A 24,196-nucleotide genomic window follows, 5' to 3' on the forward strand; every position below is an offset into this window, starting at 1 on the left:
AGACTCCATACACACACCTGATACTTTCCTCTCCTGTTAGTAGTCACAATTTTCCTCTGACAAGCTTCCTTTCAGTTTCCCGGATGCTGCCTGATAGGATTTTGTTTGAAGGTGGATAAAAAAGAAATGATAGACTAATGTTGGCCCCATTACTGGCTGCTGCATTACAGCTTTTCAAAGCAAGTATGCCTATGCATATGTAACATACACGAGGATTAGGGCCCCATCCATAGAACAAGCATCAGCTGATACAGGTCTTTCACGGGGAAGGCATGTACATTCAGGTGATTTGATGGTCTATCAAGTGATTTGTTTCTTCACATAGAATGTCCAGGCTTTTTGATGACACGTTTGATGCACTTATTTTTAAATTGTCAAAGTCCTTTCTTTTAAACTGTTCATACCTATTTGAAAACATAGTCTCTCTCAAGAAGGCCTTTTCTTCCCATGTTTGAGAACTCCTTAACTTTTTTTCAATTAATTTAAAAGAATTTTTTTCTTAATTTAAAAGAAACTGAGAAATAAGCAATCATTATTCTCTCTCCTCATTGCACTGAAAATAAGTAATTGCTGTGATCCTCTAGCACCTTCTCCTGTAGCTACCACCATCAAGGTCCAAAACAAAGCCACTGAAGCCAGCAAAGCCCTCCATCCTCACAGACAGGGTCCTGAGTAAAGCAGCCACCTGTAAGTCCAGAGCACAGAGAACTTCTCCAAACACAGCTAAGACTTTGACAACTTGCATTAGGGTTAGACAGCCATCTCCCCTTCCTAGATCCCATCAAATCATGGCTACCTCACTTCTAAACTCAATAGCCCCTGAATTGGGAATCCATGCTTATTTTCTTACAGCATGAGGGAGCAGCATGGATATGCATGTACAGGTTTGTCTGCTTCTATTTGGAGCAAGAGTAGCACACTAAAATTCCCTTTTTGCCCAGACACTGTGACCACTCTGGGTGAAGTTTTTGCTTCTCGTTTCTCACCCCAGAGCTCACTGACAGTTCCACCAGCAGGCTGGTGAGACACAGCACAAGACTGGGATAAAGCAACCAAGGCAGAGGAGAGCAGGAACCCATGAAACACATGGCATTCCTATGGAAACGCAACCAGTTTTGTCCCTGATCCAGGGAGAATCACCCTTCCATGGGAAGGAGCCTCCCACATTCTTGCAATTCTCCTGCTTCTCTTCTAGTTGTGAAATGGCTCAAAAAAGTAATAGAAGCAGTTTAGCATTGGGGAAGTTTATCATGGGCTATCTTTTAGAAACAGAGATGGTTCTTTCCAGCCCTAGCAGATGGAAGCTAATGGCACATTATGCACCTAACCCTGGCAGGGACAGAAAAACAGCTGCAGGAAAACAGATCTAAATTCCCCAAGCCCTTCACAATGCAGCCGCTTTCTAATGTGCTTAAGAGCATGTGGTGGTGTAATGGAAAGGTTTTATTAACACAGAACCTGCACAACTCAATTGTAAGTTTTAACCCAGTACAAATCACGTCAGTAAAGCCTGTCTGCCTAATCCCCATTCTACAGCTGCAATAGCAGAGGATGATGGCTCAGCTGAAGGAAATACAAACTGGGACAACTACAGTGCTTAGCATGCAAAGGCTTTTCAGAAGGGTCCTATATTGGTACATTGGGCAGGAATAGCCTGTAACTCCATCAGTCTGTGGAGCTCTACACCCATTTAACACATCAACATAGAATCATGTCTTAGTTGATTGGTTAGTTTGGAAGGCACCTTAAAACCCTCTAGTTCCAGCCACTGTGGGCAGGGATACCACCCACTAGATCAGGTTGCTCAGGGCCTCATCCATTCTGGCCTTGAACCAGGGGAACAGAAGATGGCAACTGCTTCAGTCTTGCCGGGGTGACCCAACACTACATGCGGGACAGGACCACACAATTGTGGTCAAAAGCAGAGCACAAATGTGTTACAGTTGATTTATGAGACCACTTGCACATATCTAATCACATTTTCTGCAATGCAGAGATAGCACTGGGCAGATTTAACCTGGATTTAACACACTCACTGAAAACTGCACAGAAAACTTCCTCACAGCAAGGCTGGGATAAAGATATCTCACCCATGGGAGCTAGGCTCCTCAGGAATCTTTAAGTGGAAGTAGAGAAATGCCCAGCACACACTGTCTATTAGGAAAGCCAGTCAGTAAGCCTGAAAGGCCAGTCTCAAGTCTAACTTGGAAGATGGTGAGGCACAGAGGTTTTGTCAGCTACTATAGCAAAAGACAGATGGATTTGGGGCTTGTGACAGAATGATGAAGAGTGAAGCTAAAATCCAGGGCAGGGCTTCCTTGACCAAATCCAACCACTCAGCTCTGTCACTTCTGATTTCAGATTAAAACTTCCACCTCTTCCCATAGCAGCACCTCCAGTTTGCCTCGCCCCATGCACAAGCTAGTGAAACATTTAGCTACAGTTTTAGCTTCAAGCCTTGGAAAAAGCTCTCTATGCTCCCAGGCTCCTTTTTCTGGTGTTCTGTGTACAGGGTTTCTGTTCAAGCATTTCTGCTCTCTTCCTTTGCCATGAGGTTACTCTGTTTCTAGACTACACAATTATATCATCAAGGTTCTCAGCAGCTGTACCATTTATTTGACAATGATCAAATCTAGAGGAAAAAAAATTGCAGATCCCCATCATGTTGCTGGATGTGTAGGGAGAGAGGAACTGTTTATTTTTCACTGACCCTTTAAAACAAATATTTTCCTGTCTGGATTAGAAAACATGCCTCATCTGAGTAAAATTTAGCTCAAATCTTCTTTTTGTTTTTCTGTTGCTCTTCAAACAGGGAATTTCAGAGACTGCTTCACTGATGAGAAAAAAATGGATTTGGTTTATTTCAGGAGCGGAGGTTGTGCCTTGGTTCTCTCAGATATATGAAACATCCCTTGATTGTGCAAATGCATCCTGATGGTGTCTTTGTGTTCTTATCACTCCTGATTTATGGGGGCCTTTTCTACACTCAGAAAAAGAATTTGCATTTCAATTTCCATTACTTGCTCCTTTCCTCACAGCACTCCAGCTCTGGACGGGAGCTCGTATTCTGCTTTCCCCCAGCTGCCCCACATTGCTCCAGCATTGGGGAGGATACAGGAGCAGGGTACTACAGGCTCTGCTCTATGGGAACAAGGCTCATGCTGCCATGATCTCTGGTGAGATACACCTTTGCTTATGCCCAGCAAGGACCCCTGGTATGTCTGGCCCCATCTCTCAGCCCTTCCTCCATATGCTGTGATGGAGGGGGAAGGCAACAGCCCGGTCTCCTGCCTGGTTTCCAACACCGGCCCTTGCTTGCTCACCCGTTCTTAGAAACAGCAGCCAACAAAAGAGCAAGGAGGACGAGGAACGCTCACCCCTCTGCCTTCTCACTCCTGCAGAGATGGCAGGAGGACAAGCAGGAAGCCTTGGGGACTCATCCCTTCCTTGTTTCCTGCAGGGTTGTGCCTGTTCTAAGGTGAGCTCGCAAGCAGACTCCAATCCAAAACCACCTGAAAGCATATCACATGTCTTGGACAGGTGGGTGGAACACGGATCTGAAAGCCACTGTCCTTTCTACGCTTCATCTTTACCCCTCCTGCAAACCCTGGTCACCGCAGAAAGTTCCTGTGCCAGCCCAGGCGCTGCTCTCTCAGCCCTGCACTGCCTCTTCTCATTTGTGCAGTCTGGATGGGCTGTCACAGGCAGCCTGAGCATGCTACAAACCCTCCGAGCCTGCACAAGGGGTGGGCTTGGAGCCAGGAATGTGTGGGAAACCACATGGGCTGTGTTGCAGACCCCACCATCCACCTCGCAGCTAAACTGGGGCTTTGATAGATGTAGTTCACGTCTACCTAGGAAACATTAGAAGCTTTGAAAGAAAAAAAAAAAAGAAGATAAAAGATAGCTTCAGAAACAGGGGGAGGAGTTGCCAGGACACGTCAAGCTTTAAAGATGTGAGTCGCATTAATGCATCGTTGTTCAGAGCTGTCAGCCCCACAGCCGTTATTAAAACTGAACTCGGTTAAAAATAAGAAAAGCAAACTGAACCTTATTGAGCATTTGTTTGGACATTAAGGCCACAGATTCCTAATAGGTTGCTGGAAGTCAAACATCATGTGCCATAAGCCTGTGTCATCTTAATTTGCAATGGCCTGAAACAATATATTCAAGAATACATTTTGCTTTGACTTGTTTGAAGTACATTTGTTTTGACCTCAGGGTTTTGTCTATCACCATTACCATGTTGACTTTTACATTAACATATAAAGCCAAAGGAAATACGTTGAGCTGATTAAAACATGTGCATCATTTCCAGGGGGCAGAAGGGTGACAGTAAATTTATGCTGATTTCTCTGAATCAGCAATTTCCAACTGAACCCAGTTCCAGGGCAAAATTCTCCAGAAGTACCATCGGGAATTCTCATGCTGTCCCCAGTGTTCATCTGAGACACTACACACGTCTCAGTGTTTCAAACATGCAATTTTGGCCCCTTTTTCTCCACTGGGCTCCTTTTTTTTTTTTTGACTTTCAAATGTTTGTACAGAGTGCTGAAATCCATTACGTTCAGCAGTATCTGCCCTATTTATCCAGCTCCCAGCTGGCTGCAGAGTAGCTTTCATCAGTGGGTCTGAACTCACAAATGCTGACACAGAGATTATCTGCCCTGTGAAGAACAGTTTAACCAGATTAATCTGTGGGAGGTCCCCTCAGCCTCTTCCCTGCAGAGCCCTACCGTGAAGGACTGGCATAATCTCAGAGTCTATGGGGTATGCTCCCTGCCTCCCCTCCCTGGAGGAAGGTACCCCATTCCCTAGGGTCCACAATCCTGTTTTCCAAACTGGGCTTGGCTGCTGTGCAGTGCCCACCCTCCCCCTTCAGGGAAGGGCCAATCCTGAAGGACAGTGGTGGGATGGGGCAGGAGATGGCTTTAATTTTCCATACCCTGGAGCTGGCAGCCCTGCTCCCAGCATGGTACATTACGGTAGTAGGGACACGGAGCAAAGCCCCATAGCCCTCAACCCCTTAAACCTATCAGGTTTACACAGCAGGGTGAAGTAAGGGGAATTACTGACAGCCCTTTCTCACCTGCTGACTCCAATTTGCTTGTTTTCATTACAGCAGATAAAGAAACAAACCATTTAGTCAGCAAATCCAAGCCCAGAAATCAATCACATTCCCTCAGCAGCTCTTGCATTGTCAGAGGAGACAGAAGCAGGAAAGACCGATCAAATAACACCTTACCCAGACTTAAACAAGGGAGGAAGGTTTGACATTAGCATTTCTACAACTACCTCTCTTTTTCTTTTTCTTTTTTTTTTTTTTTTTGTACTTTTACTCCCCTCTCTCCCCTTCAAGCCTGGCTTTAAACATCTCAAAACGGGCTGATTTTAAGGTGAACTAGATATCCTGGCAATGGATGATGACTAATACACTATGAATGACAGAAACTTGGTGGAACACTAAAAAGCAAATGAGATATTATAATACCTGGCTGCAAGTTATATAGAAAAGTGGGTTCAAGCCAAAGGGTTGAAGGAATAATGTAGTCTTTTCAATACCTCAGTGGAGTTAATTCAGAAAACCTTAAAACTCTTAAGGGGGAAAAGTATGTGCAGAAGATCATTCCATCAACTCTGCATGAATTCACAACCCCGGGAGCTGCAGTGCATTTATAATCCCATGCTGCACATCTATCATCAGGGCTGTAGCTAAAGACAGCTGGGTGTGCAGTTTTGAAAGAACACACAATTTATAGAAAATTAAGATGGGGGAATTCACCTGTAAGCTGGCACAAAGAACACAACAGCTCCTCTGCTCTTTAAACAATTGCTTCTTGGAACAGATAATTCAAGCGCCCACAAGCAAAAGCAGCAATTCCTGACTTAATTTTCAGCAACATGCAGGAACTAAATCAAGAAGTGACAATATCTGAGCCCTTAAGTAAAAGGGTTTACAACGTAATTAAGTTCAGTGTCCTAGGAAGAGGTAGTGAATGAAGAGATATACAAATGACTCTAGATTTTAGAAGACTGTTTAGAGCACAACGGGAGTCATTCAGAAGGACATTAATTCAGCGTAGAGGAAGAAAGTGCTGTACAGATGGTTTAAATAATATATAAATGATGTGGGAAGAGAGCTCTTGGTGGGGTCACAGAGTCTGCAGAGGATACAGGTTATTTTGGGGAATTCAAAACAGCCTCTCAAGACCAGAGAGAATTCTTGGATGTTGAACTGAGAACTTAATCAAAGCAAGGCAGATGGCCAACACAATGATAAGTGACACTGTCAGTTAAAAGAAATTGATTATCCTGGAAAACCCACGTTAAAGCTGCTCCAAGTCCTCTCACAGGATTTTGAGAGGCAACAGCCTATGCACGGGAGCTGGTGTCCCTGCACCCAACTCAGCACTGCCCAGCCAAACACAGTGCCATCAGAAATGTGCCCAGCTGCAAAAGGGCTTGGAAGAGGAAGGACACAGATAAAATGCAGGACTGGCTATCTCAGGCTGCAACAGTTTTTGCAGAACTTGAGAGGGTTCAGAGAAAGGTGAGAGAATCGATGGACAGCCTGGGAACACTGTCGTCTCCAAGCAGGGGAAACTTTGCATTGGTTTCTGGTCCCTTTTACCAAGGAAATCCTCTTCCCTACTGCAAGCACCAACTGCATTAGCAATACCCTTGATTCCTGCCAGGCAGGGCTGTCACCACAGTATATTACTGTTGGAGATTTTTGATCTGCTATTGCATTGGTCCTACATCTGCTGTAAAGCATACAAAAATATTTCACAGCCTCTGACGTGTGAGAGTACATTTTTGGCAGCTCATTCTGGACTTAGCACAGGGGCTCATGATTGCAGGGTGCCTGATAAGGCAACTCCAGCCATCCCTTTTGGTCCTGAGCTCATCTGAACAGAAAAAATTTATAGAAGTGCATAAAATAATAAAACCAATAACTGGTGAAATTCTGTGCTCCCAGCACTGGGCCAAGAGGATACACAGTCATTAGAAGATGGCAAATCCAACCTGGCAGAAATGAAATACTGTGCTGCTCTCCCTCCTCTCCTCCCAATTTCAATATATGATTAAACAGCAGAACTCTGCCACAGAAGGCAGCAAGACCCGGATCCCCACATCACTCAATACAGAACCAATCAATTCATAGGAAAATAAATCCGTATGCAGAGTAATCATTACTAGAGACTCAAAGCCTCATCACTTACATCCATCTCTAACCCATACACAGGGGATAAATCCACACTTGCCTGCAGCAAGGTCCGGACACCTTTTTGTGAGGTGCTCCCTGCTGTGGTTAATCACCAGCAGTTATGTACTACACCAGCTCAGCCATTCCTTTTTCATCCAAGCTGGATGACATTTATAATCAAAGCAATCACATTTACTGCTTGATTTTTTGAAGTGCCTGAGCATATTGGAGTCATATGCAGAAAAGGAACCTCTGAGCCAGAGAATGAAGCAAGTAAAGGGCAGCTACTAGTCACAGCCGATAAAGTGGGCATCAGCATTAACTTCTGTGATGCTCATTTGGATCTTTTTCCACTTCCAGGATCAGTTTCCTCTCATCATTTTGAGTCAGACCTTCACAGATCAGGCCAAGCAAACCCTGCCTAACATCCCATTTTCAGTTTATAGAAACAATTGTTTGTGTTAGTACAACTGCTACGATTCATGCTAGTTGACAGCCGAGAAGGTAGAGATTCCTTTCAGACACAGTCAGGCACTTGCCACCTTCCCCACCAATCACTGTCAGAGAGAGGCCAGACCAGCATGTCAGACTCAGTCCAGCACCACACAGGCCCAACATCCTTATCCCTCTCCACATCAGTTTTTTCTGTAAGATAAACAGGCAGAGGAATATTTGCTTAGCTCAGTGTCCAAAGAAAATGCAGCTACAATATGGTATTGCACTGAGAACTGCTGAAGTGACACAAGCCAGTTTCAGGATAAGTAGTTTTCTTCCCAGCCAAATTTTTTTTGCATTGCTTTATCTAGCTCAGTTAGCCTGACTGCCAAATGCCCAAGCCTTCTCTGAGCTTCCAGCTCCTTTTCAGTCATGGCACTTGACCATCTTTTCTTTACGGATTGCCAGACAATGAGAACAATGCTCCCAATTCCTAATTAATTTGCTACTCATTTCCTTATCGTTGAAAAGGTGTATGCATGCAGGACTGAAGCTTACACACATGTATTATGAGCAACTATAGCATGTTGCTTCCTTTCAATGTAAGATTGGTCTAAATCTCAGTAACATCACTCCCTGCCTGCTGCTGCTTTTCACTGCTCCCAGGATATTATTTATTCCTTCTCACATCCCTCAGGGTATTCCTCATCTCTTTTTCCTCTTGCATCACTTCCCACTCCTTCCACCTCCCACCTACTTCCTTGCCCCACTGTAACAATTCCAAATTTCTTCTCTTCCATTACTCTCCTGCCACCTTGCTAGATGTCACTACTTTTATTCCTGCACATTTCCACCTTTGCCCTGACATATCTCACTTTGCAGCCCTCCCTCTTCTCAGGAAAGTGGCGGGGGGGAGGGAAATGCCACCTCTCATTTTTATACACAGCATAGACCCAGCCTGTTTTTAGATCAGGCTCTGACAGAGTCAGAGCACTGGAACTGCCTGGGATAGCTAATGATCTCATCTTCATCTTTGCAGAGAAAACCATGAGCTTTTCTCCTGGCTCATTCTCTTTGACCTTAGCACAGCCTTCTATGCTGAGCTCCTCCATCCTCCTGGAATTCACCATTGGCATCTCTTGTTCCTGTCCAGCTTCCCCTTATTTGTGATACACCTGGTTTTCTGACTGTAGGTAACACCTTCTCTGTAGTGCTGTCTCCATACAGACTCTTCCTTGCTGTGGCCTTCTGATCCCCTTTTAAAAAAGAAAACTTCGTGTGCTCTCTCCTGGACTGCAGCAATACCTGGGAACTGCTGCCATCATGGATGGAAGCGCTTCCAGACTTTATCACTCCTAATGATGGCAGCCAGTGAAGTCTAGAACACCGCTAAGGCTTGTGGGGTTGGGATAGAGCCAAGGAAGCAGTGATAGGGCTTCCAGTCTGACTGACTGGTAATTGGCATATTCCTTCTCTTAATTTTGTGCTTGAGCTGATGCTTCTCTCCCTAGAAATCACAGAATGTTCTGAGTTGGAAGGGACCCGCAAAGATCATCAAGTCCAACCCTTAAGTGAGTAGCCCATACAGGGATCAAACCCATGACCTTGTTGTTATTAGCACCATGCTCATCTCAGCACTAAGATGCAAGTCAGCAGTGTCAGAGATGTGCAGCAGCAAGGCCTCTTCCCTGGGCTCCAACTTGAAGGATCCTAGCAACACAGTTTCCAGTGTGTTTGAGCTGGGTTGCAAGTGCCACAAGCCACAATGAGGCAGTCATCAGCCTAACACCTTCACACGCGTAGAGCTCTTTCAAACACTCAAAATATTTTGTCCCTTTCCTCCTCCAAAAGCCTCCAGCATTTCTACAGCCTTAAAGTAAATCCTCTTCATTCCTGGGGCACAAACTTTTCCTGTTGTAAACTCCTTCCAGGCTCCCCATTGACTTGTTGCTAAGTCGAACAACACAAAATTGGAACTTTCAATTCTTTCCTGCTAGAGGAAAGGGAAAAAAAAAAAATCTATCCAGATCCTTTGGCATTTCCCTTGCTTTCTCTTTCACTGCTTTTCCTATTTTGCTCTTCCCAAAATCCCTCCCAGAACTTAGAGTACTCAACGTGTAACAACTGCAATCACACAGGAAAAAGGAGGACTGCATGCCAGCTCTACAATGTGATTTCTTGCTGTACATCTAAAACTCTTTAGAGCAGGGACCATTTTGTCTTCCTATGTTTACATGAGGTCTACCACAACCAGTTCCCGATCCTCCCACGTAACAGTAAGAGCAAGGTGCTCTGAACTACAGAATTTAAGCTTTTACAGTTTTTGTCTTTAACCTCCAGAAGTCCCCTCTTCAGGAACAGGTCCCTGTGCCAGTGCTCCCCAGGGTGATCCTTCCTACTGCAGGGAGAGAGGGTTGCAAACATGAGGCATCATTAGTTCTGCTGCTCACAAAACTAATCTCTTCATCCTCTCCAGGTCTGCCCACCTACCAGCACATCTCAGGTTAACTTCTCCTCCAACTCTATGCACTCTGCATCACACCACAATGTTTTACTTCCTCCCTATGTTTCCAACATCAACAGTTTCCCACCACGCCTAGGTCCGTTCCTTGTTCCCACCAGGGCACCCTACTCAGCACAGTGTGCCCTCCCAGCATGGCAAGTGTTGGCAGCCACCACAGCTGCTCCTGCGCTGCGTGGGTGCTGTTTGGCCATCTGGCACAGCAGGCTGCTTGCCCAGGTCCCTGCCTTTCAGCAGCCGGTGGATCAAGCAGAACAGACAACGTCTCTGCTCTGCCCATCCTTCCTTGGGTGAGGGCATTAGTAGGACTGCACTCCTCCATCCAACCACCTGAGACTAAAATCAGCCTAAAGGTTCTTACAGGGGGGCACTGATCATCTCCATTTCCCTAGGAAACAGAGCTAAAAATAACAGTGGTGATAGCATTCAAAATTGCGATGAACTTTTCTTCTGCTACTTTGATTTGTAACTTCATATCTAATTTACTTACCTTTATTACCTGTAGGACTCTCCAAACATGTGCTGTTCATCTGAATGGCTTTCAGATGTACAGATGGCAACAGTTATTTAGGGAGAAGCCTAATTAACCATCATTACAGTTTTCCTGAGTCTCCCTTCACTGCAACCTTCATCCACACTTTCATTTCCTCTTATCCTGACCCATTTCCCTATTTTGCCTCAAGTCCCACTTCACTCGACCATGCCCCCAATATCACTCTTATTTTTCATGTTGTACAAGGAAAAGCTATCATCTTTCTTGTTCTTGAATAGATTCATTAATCTCCAATTCATTTAGAAGAAACTAGTTTAAATTTCCCCTTTTAAAAGTTTTGTCTCTGGCCTCTTTTCCATCCTTTTCTGCACTAAAAGTGAAACAACACTCCTGGAGATTGAGGGACCAAGAGGAGAAGCAGGTCAGGAACAAACCAACACACTAAATCCAAAAGCTGCACTACCAAATATTACACCAATGATCTCTAAATTACTTGCAGTATGAGGCAACTCCATCACTTAAACATTCAGTAACATAAACCAAATTGGGGAATTAGTAGGCCACACTTTGCATTTGGAAAGCATCTCAGAAGCCAATCCAGAAACCTCTATATAAGGGACTTTTCAAGTTAGGCCCCACAACTGGAATAAAATAAGTTTTAAAAGCATAGTATCTAAACATCTGGAAGAATATGCTGTGGCAAACTACTTTTTTTTTTTTTTTAATACACATTAAAGAAAATAGTGTCTTATCACTCCCTGAATAATTCAAACATGACAAGCTAGTGAATGAATAAAATTGGTCAATGTTTGTACCGCATTGGTGTTAAAATCCTTACTATGGCAGTGAATTTTGTGAGAGATAAAGACTCATTTCTAGGCTGTGTCACATTTTGCTTAAACACACTTAGCTGGAAATGAGAACACACAGCAAGTGACAAAATTGCAGACAACGCCAAGTTATTTGAGGCAGCCAAGACCGAAAGGAATAGGGAAGAACCTGAGTGAGACTTAAGCAAATAGACTGTGATAATAAGTTATATTCAATGTTGCTAAATGCAAATAATACCTCTAAAGAGGAGAAAACTGTATATTATTCACACATCTTTCAAATTTATGAAATAACTCTCTTACCAAAGAAAGGAATCTAGATGGCAATAGGAACAGCTGAATGCTGAGCTCAGCTTACTGTGCAGCTGTGGCAAAAATAAAAAAAATAAAACAACCACGATGTCAGAACACAGGAGGAACAGGATGAAGCAATACAAAGACTGTGCTGAGCCCTCTATAATTCAGGGCTGGAATCACACTCAGATTATTATATGCAGTGCTGATCACCATCTCAAAGAGGGGGGAAAAATGGAAAAAATTTGAAATGGGGAGTGTAAAATAAAGCCATGACCATGGTCACGCCATGCAATTTAGGAGGAGATACACTGACAGCTCTTGCAGATTGAGTACCCATCTATCCTAAGGCCATTCTCCATGTCCCTATCTTCACTGCATTTCAGGAGAAACAGGGATTTCCCCCCATCTCACTCCCTATTGAGGTGTTTCAGTTGTTTCATGACTGGCCCACAAAAATCAACCTTGCATTGAATTTAACTCCTGTGTGTATTAAAGCTCATAGCTGGAAACATCTCTCTTGTTTTTTTTCAGTGGTTCACTTCTCCCTTCCCTCTACTGTTGCTATTATTGAATTCCCTACTTCTGTTATGTAAAGTAATTTGTGCTATTGTGTTCAGAGAATACAGCTAGCACAGTAGATAGCACACAAAATAAGATGATATTGTATCACTTATCTGAAAATATGTGCTTACAGCAGAGGAGAAAGGAGGAAAGAGGGCGCCTGCAGGAGCAGCAGGTGGGGGGTCTGTGAGGGGACCTGGACTAGAGCAGAGGTGGGCACTGCCTCATGATGCTGCACGTGCCACTCAGCAGCCAGCAGCCCAGGGACATGGCACGTGTGTATCACAGATCCCAGTCCCCACCATCCCAGGCAGCAATCGCCATGGAACAGATACATGGAGCAAAAGGGGTCTTCCATCCCTCTCTTCCTATGCTAGGGAAACAGTCCGCAGCAGTGCAGGCTCCTGCCAGCTTGGGGGGAGCTACTGGATCCTGTTTTGCGTGTCTGAAAGAGGACCTGTGGCAGAAATTATAGAACTCTCCTCCTTTTGGATGAAGGAAGGGATTTTGTAGCACATGGGTTTGCTTTGGCTAATTAAAAGCACGAGGCCATGCAAGGAAAGCAGCACTTTAATAGCTGAAAATAGCTGGAATTAAAACTAATCACGAGCATTTAGCATGCTACAGATAAAGATGTTTGAAAGAGTTTCAGCCAGGGGCCTGTGGGCTGCCTTTGCATAGCTCCAGGATAAAAGGGACAGAGTCCCTCATCGATGCAGCTCACATCCACCTTTCTGCCTGTGCGCTTTGCCACCTTCCTTGGGGGCTTAAGAGTCCTACGGGGGCGGGCACAGAAAGTATCAGGGCTCCACTCCTCAAGGACTAAATCTTAGCTCCCACCTTGACACAAAGTCACCTCAATCCTGGATAAGGGACTCTCCTTAAGCATCAACAGGACATGGAGTGGGTGTCTCCTTTGCCACATGGAGATGGACAACCTCCGAGCTCCTGTGGCAACCAACCACATCAGACAGCCGAGAGCCACCACGTACTCACACTGCTGAGGGAGGGCGTCTGATTCACCCCAATCCACCTCCTGCCCCTGCCCAAAGCCACGACTTGTGCAGCAGCACTCTCGTCATCCAAACCCTGCCCTGACATAGACCCTAAACGGGAAATCACTTGAAGCACATGAATGCTCATTGTTCATGGGCCACTGGTTGGACCAGCTGATGAATTACTGGGGTCCTTCCTCTTACAACATTAAGTCCTTTTCTCCATTGAAGATTCCCCCAAGTGTGGACAGAACATGTATGAAGCAAGGTTTCTATTAAATTTGAGGTTACATCAGGACAGTGCACTCTTTCCAGCTTCCTAGAAGTTTCCTACATCTCCAATTTCAAGCATCCTCCTACAGACCCTAATCATGAATGATTTATAACAAAATTCAAAAGAAAGGGGACTCAGATTACAGTTCTGAATGGCTTCTCCCTATAAATTATCTGTTATTCCTTTTGCCAATTTTCTACCGTATTTCTGAATATTCAAATTGCTTTGGAATTGCCCTTTAATTCATTAATATTATATTTCAGCTACAGAGATGCAAAGATGTACAAGTGAATAATTCTAGCCCATAACTGCACAGTCAAAACCAGCACTGGAAGTAAAAGAGGTTTTGAACATCTATCACAGGCTATATTTTCATGAACCCACAGCTCAGTGGTCACGCCAAGCCACACAGGTGAGGACACCTGCTTGCATGAAGACAAGCATCCCCTGTGTGAAGGACAAAGATCTGTCACACCACAATGGGACTCAGAATTTAGAGTGCACATCAGAGCCTAGATCAGTGGAGCACCACTTTTGCAGATGTGTTCTCTGCCCTTTACCGCTCTCAGCGAGGCCTAAGACTGCAGGAGAACTGAATTTATTTAAACTGCCCTCCTGTGTGACAGATGGACAGCATGATAGCTACCCTGCAGACCTAAACAAGACTCCAGTGTTTTAGCAGCACCTGGCAGCACACGTTCAGCCATAGGAGTACCTGGCCATAGAAACTCGAAGTGCTTTGCTTCTAACTGGCCTTATTTAATGCTACTTAATGATAGAAGCCAGAATGTCACTATTTCCAAATTAATAAGAGAAGTGGGGAATTTTGTTTGTTTTCCCCTAAAAGAAGCAAGGTTTTTCTTTTTTAAGCAGCAGTTCCCTTTGCAATAGCTTCCACCCAGTATCAAATCATCCTTTTATTTATGATTACAAGGTCAGCAGCTCCACCTTACCTTCAGAGCCCTTACCACTCCCAGCAGACTGTCTATACCACATACCAAATTCATAGCAGAAATGATGATCCATATTCTTTACCTTTAGGGGCTTGATGGGGGACAGTCAGCTGCCAAGCAGGGCGATGCCCACTCAGATGCTGCACTGGCCAAATCAGACAGCTGGCTTTAAAGCAACAAAAGAAGTACATGTTCTGCCCCAGCAGCAGAGGCAGCTAACAAAGAGCATATAAGACTGTGTTCTCGGGACTTTCACCAGTAGGTTAAGAGAAGTGTTTATTTCCCTTCATACTGTACACTTGCTAGACCATACATGGGTACTTGGATCAGCTCTGGATCTGTTAGCACAAGAAAATGGTTGACAAACTGGATCAGGTTCAGTCTAGGGCCACCAAGGGCCTCAGGGGGCTGAAGGACTTGCCTTGCAAGGAGAGGCTGAGAGACTGGGGCTTGTTCAGCCTGAACAGATTTGAGAGCCCTTTTTCCAGTCTAAAGAAGAGATGGAGCCAGGCTTTTTACTGCAGTACATAGCAGGAGAAAAGGAAACAATAGCTTTTAAATGAAATGGAAGCAAGAGAGTCTTCCCTACTTAGAACAGCTATTGCAGCCATTGCCCAGAGGGGTGGTGCAGACTCCATACTCTGAGGTTTTCAAAATTCAGTTGGACAAAGCCCTGAGCAGCCCAGCCTAAGTTCAATCCTGACCTTGCTTTGAGCAGGAGGTTGGACTCCTGAGGACCCTGACAACCCTTCCAGTCTGAAGGATTCAATTTTTTTTAGGCCCCTCAGAACTACAGCACCAATTGCCTTAACTTTTAATCCCATCCAGACATTCAAATATAGCGGACATCTCAGTAGCTAAATAAAATGGGACAGCTCTGAAAAACTAAACCTGCTCCTTAATCACACACACAAAAATCAATAGACATATCTGAGGGAATCTTCCCTCTCTTCATCCTACATATAAAGGCAATGCCCCTCTGCCCTCTACACAGAGATGCTTTCCTGAGGATGGATGCACTATTTGATCTCTTACTCTTGTTTATTATGTTACAGCTCTACAGCTACCCTTACTCTACAATTTGACAGCCTTTTCTCTTGCCAGAGAAGGAAGAAGTTTCTCTGCTATGACATGAAGAGATGTCACTTTTGTATTGCTGTCGCTTTCCCCAGATGCACATCACTCTCCCAGTCTCTGAGGGAATGTGCATATTCATACAAAGTTGGAAACGAATATGCCTGAATCAGCCCCTAGACTGGGCATGCATACACAGCCTTGTGCTAACACACCCACCCACTCAAAGATTAACTAAATTTTGACCTGATTCCATCCAATTAACCTGAATTTCTCACTTTCTTGCAAAGCAGTTTCCTTCGCAAGCCCGTTGGCCTTTACCTCGTGGCTATATTGTAAGTGTGATGCCCTAGAAAAATGCAATGCAATGAGAGAAAAATAAAGCTGAGAGCATAAATAGGAGGAAAAAGAGGTAGAAGAAGCAGGAAAATGTGTAAACAGAACAAAGAGGAAAAGGGAAAAAAGTAAAGAGAAATCAAAGCTAAATAAGGCACAGAAGCAAAGTATGTAAAGGTGGTAAAAGTCATGGGGGTGCAGTGGATCTAAGAAGAGTTACAGAGATATATTTGGACCAAGGGAAAAAGGCTCCAGTCTGGGGGGAAGGGGAGACACCACAAAGCCAAAACCACTGAGGTAATTAGAAGACATATTAGACAAAGCTACAAGCTACAATCAACAGATTGAGTTCCTGGAGCCCATCACTCCCCAGTGCTTCCCAGACAGCTGCCAGTCTCCTTCATTGCAGGTGCATCTCTGGCACAGCAGATCCAGCATGAGCTGGGGACATTGCATCCCATGGTGACATAGCAGAGAGAATGGGGGCAGACGAAGATGGAAAGAGAGCAAACCAGAAATGGTATCAAATGAGACCAAGCCCATTTATCAAACAAAGCAGGAAAGAAATAGAGACTTATTTTTGGATCATGCTTCTGAAGTGAGTAACCCTGCCCCCTCTCTGCTTGGTCCTCTAGCCCACCTCCCTCCCTCAGTTCACTGCTCTATTTTGGGTTTAATTATACACTGTGCACAGGGACAGAACACACCAAGATCTTCCCTGGTGCAGAATTTAAACTCTTCTATTTTACCTTTCCCTCTTTTCATTTCACACAAGCTTATAAAAAGAAGGAAAAGAAAATAATTTTGTTTCTCATATGAACCAGAACACCATTTGTTTTTTCCCCCTTTAATCAGGCCTCTGTGCCTCTGTGTCAAGACAGCTTTGACAATTATGAGCAAAGGTTTTATGAGGTCATTTTTTTCAGCTCCTTTTAAAAGAGGACATGGACTGAAAGGGGAAAATGTAAACAACTGTAAAGTAAAAAAAAATGGGGAGCCAAGAAGACAAGAAGGGGGAAGGGATGTATTGAATTTTTCTGTAGGAAAAGAAATGATCTCACCCAGATACTGGAAACCATTTCTGCTGCTCTGGGCATGTCCCCCCATTACCACTGGAGGCCACTCGACAAGACCAGGTAGTCAAGGTGTGCCAGGTCGGGTGCGTATCCTTGGCCACTGAGGCGGGAGGTGGCAGCAGGGAGAGAGCTGCAGGCAGTGACAGGCCAGAGATGAGGTCTGGGCAGAGATAACATAGGGCTAGAGGAGCCCATCCCATATAGAGACCATCTAGCATCAAGAGACCAGCATCCCCCCTACAGCCCTGGGCTGCCCCCTGCAAAAGGTGCAAACCTCATTTGGAGACACCCTGACAAGAGGAGAGGAGAGCACCAGTTTTGGGGACAGCACACAGAAAAGACTATGAGCAGGCTAAAATGAATTAGCTCCTCCCAAGGCACAGGTCAGAAGCGCCAAGAGCCCACACAAGATTAAAGAGAAGCTGTCACCACTGCAAAAAAGCTGTGCTGATTGTACCCAGGATAGACTCGAAGTTTCTACATATTCCTTGTCACAAAATAAAGCCTTTCTTTGCCCAGCCATCCAGATCCAGCATGTTCCTCTGCTGCCTGAGACCTTGGAATTAGCACTACTAATTGTCTGCATGACTGCAGTGCTTACATGCCCTGGTCTAGTCAGGGCCTGTGTCCCAGGTGCTACACAAAGGGAAAAAGAGAGGTGATACCTCCCCCCTCCACCACAAACCACCAAGCAGCAACAGCATTTGAGGCAGCAATGTGAAATTAGGGTGGAGAGGGTGGCTGTTCCTCTGCAGCCTTTAAGAGCAGGCAATGCAATCCCTCCTTGCAGCAGGCTCCCAGCAAAGCAGGCACGCAGAGCTTTCAGATGAAGGGGAGGATGACAAAACAAGGCACAGGGCACAGACAGATGTCAAGGCAAGGAGCCTCTTTCATGCAGAGAGGTACTGGTGTGGGACCTGCCTCCTTTATTCTTCATCAATGGAAAGATGAATCAGTAGATGCATATGACAGACTTAAAGCTCAAATATGTCAGTCTGAGAAAATATGGTTCTTTAGTGAAGAGATTAGGCTCATACACAGAATACAAAAGGACTGAGCAAGTCACAGACTCATGTGGAAAGCTGATTTAACCTTAACCCAAGCCACAGAGATTTCGAAAAAATCTGTGAAATGCAAATTCATTTTACAATTAAATGCAAATTTAGGCTCGAGACAGCAGAAGCAGCTATTCCAGGTGACATCGTTCGAAAAAAGACAAAGAAATCCCCAGAGCCAAAAGATACAGAAAACTAAAGCAATCACAGATCATTAAACTGAAAGTACAAAGGGCCAGCTCCACACCTAATCACAGCCAAAAAATGATCCTCTGCCGCAGCTGTAACAAGCTTTACACAAACAGGAAAATAAAACCAGAAAACGCTTAGCACTTAGTCAGTTACATCATCAATGCTGACACACAAGAAATGCTTTCTAAAAGTTACATTACAGCTACAGACAAAACTTCCTGCATGCTTGGGCAGCACTGGGACAGTGATCCACATGTTTTGGTAACTGCAGTGACCACAGTACAAACTGCTTCAGGAGTTTGACTTCCACAATCCTTGTGGGTCCCTTCCAGCTCAGGATATTCTATGATTCTGTGATTGCAGCCACAGCTGAATAGAGACAGAAGTCTATCTTGTTCTGCAGACGCTGGTGCTCTGAGCAGCATTAATCATAGAAAATAAATAGCGTATCTAAGGAAAATGCACAGGAATCGAAGGCAAGGCATGCTGCTTATTCAGGACTCGAAGTACAAGTGCAAATAACTATTTCCACCTTGGTCAGAGATAAAAAAATAATATCAGTAGCTTTTGGTGACAACTTTCCATGCAGTACACACAGATTAATGTGCTGTATCTGAAAGCCTGCCTCACTGCAGTGCCAGACAGAGGGACATGGGCTGCAAGTCTCTTCTGGTACAGCATGGCTGTCTTCAAGGCCCTGCAGAGAAACACAGGGCTCCTCTGTGGAGTTGCCCTCCCTTCGTGAACTGCGTTAAGATGGAGGGTAATCACCACTGAGTCATTCAGATGGGTCTGGAAAACAAACTCCAAGCAGGAGAAGAGGAGGTGGAAGCAGCCTTCAGGCTGGAGGTCAGCTGTCAGATGCATTTCAGAGGCAGAGCCTCCAGGAAAAGTAGTTTTTAAAAATAAAGTTGAAGAAAATCTCATCTCTGTTGTGGGCAAACATTCATCTTCCAAGCATCATGGATAGCTGAGGGATGAGGGTTTCCCCTCTGCTGACATTAAAGCGGAAGAGTAGCAGACTCCCGGGGCACAGGAGCTCTGCAGGGAGCAGGGGCTCCCTTGCATGCATGTGTTCCAAGGCTGAACAGCCACTTGGAGTCCCTGCTGTCTGATAAACTGCAAGTGCACACTGCAGGATTTCTGCTGCAGAGGCCTTTGCGTGGTCTTTTAAGCCTACATGACCTCTTTGCAGTAGCTTTGCTTTGAGACCTCTGCTCCTCTGCCAAAAGGGACTCAAGCAGGACCAAGGGATTCAAGAGATGGATGGTACAGACACCTAGGCACTTTCCTTAAGGAGACAGAGCTACAAATTTTATTTCTCCCAACATACTAAAACCATAGTAGTGTAGAAAGTCTGGAGAGTTGTAGAAAACGTAAAGCTTCCTGTAAAGCCAGGCTATGGCTGTTACTGAAAGTGTGAACACTGCCTGAGAAAACCCACTGCTGAAGAGAAAAGCCAAGTTCCCAAAAGACACAGGAGATTATATATGCAGGTACATACAAGCATTTTGGCAAAAAGCAAGGATTAAGCTTAAATTAATGATTGTGCACGTTGTTCGGATGTCATATGAGAGCTCTCTAACTGGCTTTAAATCTCCTCTTCAGGTCTTGCAAAGACTAACTACTTAGATCATTACAGAATTACAAATTAGCGCATTTTAATTATTAAATAATGCATTTCTAATTAAAGTAATCCATTAAAGGAACAATTAGAGAACGGGGCCTAATTCTCCCTGTTTTATTCCACTTCTCCTGGATTCTGCCATGAACATGACATAACAAGTGGTGAAGAGCACCCTACAGACAAGCTTTGCTACAAATACACATGCATTAACTAGTAAATGCATTAAAAGTACTCTTATAATAGAAAAAAAGCAGTTGCACTCCACAGTTGAGATTCATGAGATGAAGCAGCTTTCAGCCACACAACAGCACAACTCCAAACCATATCACAGGTTTCCCAAGACAAGATTCCTGCTGTTCTCCAAAGTCACTCAACCCCACCTTTTGAGATAAAGGTCACAGATGTTAAAGTATTCTGCCAGAGTAAAAAATCTCAGTGGCTTTCTCTTATCATGCTTCACCTATCCACAATCTTCAAACTACAGGGTGGCAAAATTTTCTGATCCCAAGAGGTACTGAACGTCTACTTGTTGGGGGGGAGAGGATTATGAGGAAAAACTGGATGGCCACTCACGTCTCATTAAATGCAGAGAATCTCAGCATGCTGGCATTGGTGCTCTCTGGTGCTGCAATAGTCACATACAGGCTTTTAAGTCTTGCTGTGGGTTTAACTTAAGTAACCCACATACAAAATCCATAAGCTATGAGCTGATCACAGCTGCATTCATCCATGCAAAAAACAAAGTGAAGAGATGCATCTTCCACATGATAAACTTGTGTGCAGAGTTTGCATGTATACATGAAAGCAACCCTATTTCATGGTTATGTGTGCACAGAAAAACGAATATAAATGGACATGTATTTATATGCAAAGCTTTAAGCATACGTTCCACATCTGCTGGAGCTTAGAGATCCAGCAGTACCTTGGTCCAGAAAACAATATGGACATTTGTTAGTGCTGTTCTCTGCAGGGCAAACAGTTCATCTCTGCACATAAATCACAATTCATCTTCATTTCAAAAGCCCAGCTAAGGACAAACACACACACACATAAGCTCCCGATGAAATACAGGCAGACACCTCAGAGGAAGATTCTTTACCTATGCCCAGCTAAGAGCCAAGCAACAGCCAAGCCCTGGATCATCCCCCTTTTATAGAAAGTTTGACTTGCAGTGAACAAAGATAGCTTAAAGCAAAATAAAGGCTGTGGGAGAAACAGCCTTACCAGAACCTAATCTGCAAAGATTTGTGTGATAAAAACTGAATGACAAAAACACAAGGCTACCATTAAACAGTAAAACCACTCCAGGAAAGTGCTAGAACATGGCTTGCCTCCAGCCACTGGTTCGAGGGATGTAGAACAGTTAAACACACTGGTCAACAGGCTAACTGTAAACTTAGTTAAATAAGTCAGCTGTAATGCCAGCACCATGTATCCCTTTCCCTCCCCCCCCCCCAAAAAAAAAAAAAAAAACACCAAAGGTTCAGAAGGCATTTTGTTCCCTCAAGGGCAGCAGCCAGTTGCATTTGGATTGCAATCTCGACATAGAGCTAACAGAAAACACATCCAGGTGTTTTTGTAACCTTGCTTTCAAACATAATATTATATAGTAGAGAGAGAGAGAAATATTTAACTGGCTGAAAACCTTTTGAAAGGTTGTATGCCCTTTAGCTTGGTTTATTTTATGCTTACCTTTTAATACAGAATAATAAACTCCCTGATCTAAAATTACAATCTCATAAATATCAAACAGATGGCTGTGAGCTCCTCTTAAGAGCATGCTTTGGAGCAGCACCTAGACTACAATATACGATGCCAAAGCTGAAAAGATGATGGAGCTTGTTTCACCTAACAAATCCACTTTGCTTTTCTAAAAATTACTATGTAGTCATGCATGGGGGGGCTGGGGGAAGGAGGGGGTGGTGTGGGCAAAAATTCGGCCTTTATTTCCAAGTAGAATACAAACTGAGAAAGCTCCAGGTTGAGGGAGGTGATTGTCCTCCTCCACCCTGCTCTCATGAGAAACCCCCTGGAGTTTTGTGTCCAGCTCTGGGCCCCCCAGCACTGGAACATGGACCTGTTGGAGCAAATGCAGAGAGCCACAAAGATGATCAGAGGGCTGGAACACACCTCTCCTGTTAGGGACAGCTGAGACAGCTGGGATTGTTCAGCCTGGAGAAGAGAAGGCTCTTGGGAGATCTCATTGCAGCCTTTCAGTACCTGAAAGGGGGCTTAGAAGAGAGCTGGAGAGGGACTTTTTACAAGGGCACGTAGCAACTGAACAAGGGACAGTGGCTGCAAACTGAAAGAAGGTAGATTTAGATTAGATAATAGGAAGACAATCTGTACTATGAGGGTGGTGAAAAGACACTGGCACAGGTTGTCCAAAGAACTGGTGGATGTGCCACCCCTGGAAGTGTTCAAGGCCAGGTTGAATGGGGCTCTGAGCAATCTGGTCTAGTGGAAGGTGTCCATGCACATGACAGGAGGGTTGGGACTAGATGTTCCTTTAAGGTCCATTCTGATCCAAGCCATTCTGTGATTTTGTGAAAAAGCGGAGCACACCACATCAGCGTTGCTTCAGAGTGACATCTGTCAATGTGGAAGTAACAGCAGACCAGCTGCTCCCACAGGCAGACTGAGAGCACTTTCCCACCAACACCTGGACTTGCAGCTCTCATGCGAGTGTTATAACTGGCTGTTTCAGCTTTCATTAGAAAATCTGCTACCTCAAAGGAAATCTCTCCTCCAAGCAATTTCAGCAAAGACTCTTGAAAACTAGCACCATTATAACAAAAGAATAAGAATTGTGCCTTCATTCTCCAAAGCTAAAGGTGTCTTCTAGTGTTTATTGCTTGTGTCTGTGCATTACACTTCTCAGAGATGACAGCATTTACATAGCCAGGTTTTCACAGCTTTGGGGAGGACCAAAACCTGCCCTGGCCTTGTTATTGCTCAGTTCTGAGACATTTCATACAGAATCTATGCAAACACCGTGTATGGCAAGCAATGCACACCCCACTCTTTAGCACAGTGGGAAGCTGTGACCACACCAGCATGGCACTGAGCCCGGGGTAACAGAGCAAAACACTCAACATGCTTTATTGCTTTGTTTCAGCGCCACAGGTAACGCCAGGTCAGAGTGCAGGTGATCAGGGTTTGTGCCTACATCCTAAGGATGGCAGTCACAGCCTTAGGAAAGCAGCTGTCTCACCACGCAGCATTTCGAGTTGAATGACAAGGAGATGGCTTGTTTTGCATAAGCAGCAATTAGCAGTTTCCCAAAGATGGCTTGCAGCAGGAGGCAAACTGGGATGGCACTGGCCACTGACAGAAGAGATCAGTGAGAGGGATGTTCTCGAGCGAAGCGAGACAGATTACTTGAGCAACACTGCTCGCTCAAATGCATGGTGGTCACTCCTGCCTCAGAAACAAAATGCAGGTAACAAAGTGACTTAATTTTGCAAGGGGAAGAAAAGCTCAAACAACGTACTAGATCATCCACTGTGAACAGAAACACAGGAGATCAATTCTTTGCTGTGAAGTTTTCTGATTACCCTAAACCACACTCATTTCACCCTTTTACCTCTTCATCAAGATGCACACAGAGAACCATACATCCCATTGGACAGCAAATACCTGTGACTAAAAGAAGCTAAATTCAACAATAAGTAGCTGTATCTATCCCTGCTGGATCCCAGAAACACACCAATGGAAAGATTAGATTTCCTATCACAGATGCCAACAAGTAGAAAACAAGTACTTTTATCCCCCACAAGACATCAGTTATCCAAATCCAAGCAAACCCCAGACTTGCAAACACAGCTGGGAGAGAGGCAAAATAAACCAAAATTTTACTGTGACATACAAAACCATCATTTAGACAATCAACCAGTATGGCTGAGATCAAACAGTTACAGCTGGAAGTCAAAAATTAAAGCTGCTAGCCCTGTTTGCTATGCAATTATGTACTGCAGAGGGCAGCAGGTCAGAAAAATAAAGAAAAATCTTTACTTTTGGCATTAAATCAAAATAATAATTACCAAAAAAAATTTTAACCATTTGAATTCTGAAGTCTGGCTCCATGGGGCTCCTATCCACTTGTTCAGCATTCAGACTTCTCCCAGTATTTGGTCCTTGTTCATACCACTTTTGTAAAGCAGGGCAGCTATTTTGGCAGCTAGGAGGAACAAATCCTGGCAGCCAGACGTCATCAAGAACAGGTGTCTGGCTGCTGTCATACCCTGCAGATGACCTGCTCCATTATGAG

General features: G+C 44.4%; 1 protein-coding gene across 7 annotated transcripts in view; it reads right to left on the reverse strand.

Moving 5' to 3' along the window:
* Positions 1 to 24,196, reverse strand: part of CACNA1I (calcium voltage-gated channel subunit alpha1 I) — a 149,502-nt gene that overhangs the window by 98,234 nt on the left and 27,072 nt on the right. Inside the window, exon 1 of one of the 7 annotated variants that reach the window (XM_069002737.1) lies at positions 6,999 to 7,021. The exons of the other annotated variants lie outside the window; for them this stretch is intronic. The gene's annotated coding sequence lies outside the window, so the exon portion shown is untranslated. Of the gene's footprint in view, positions 1 to 6,998; positions 7,022 to 24,196 lie in introns of those variants that run through there. 7 annotated transcript variants of the gene reach the window in all.

The sequence above is a fragment of the Aphelocoma coerulescens genome, chromosome 1A (genome assembly GCF_041296385.1).
Source record: "Aphelocoma coerulescens isolate FSJ_1873_10779 chromosome 1A, UR_Acoe_1.0, whole genome shotgun sequence".
NCBI classification, from domain to species: Eukaryota; Metazoa; Chordata; class Aves; order Passeriformes; family Corvidae; genus Aphelocoma; species Aphelocoma coerulescens.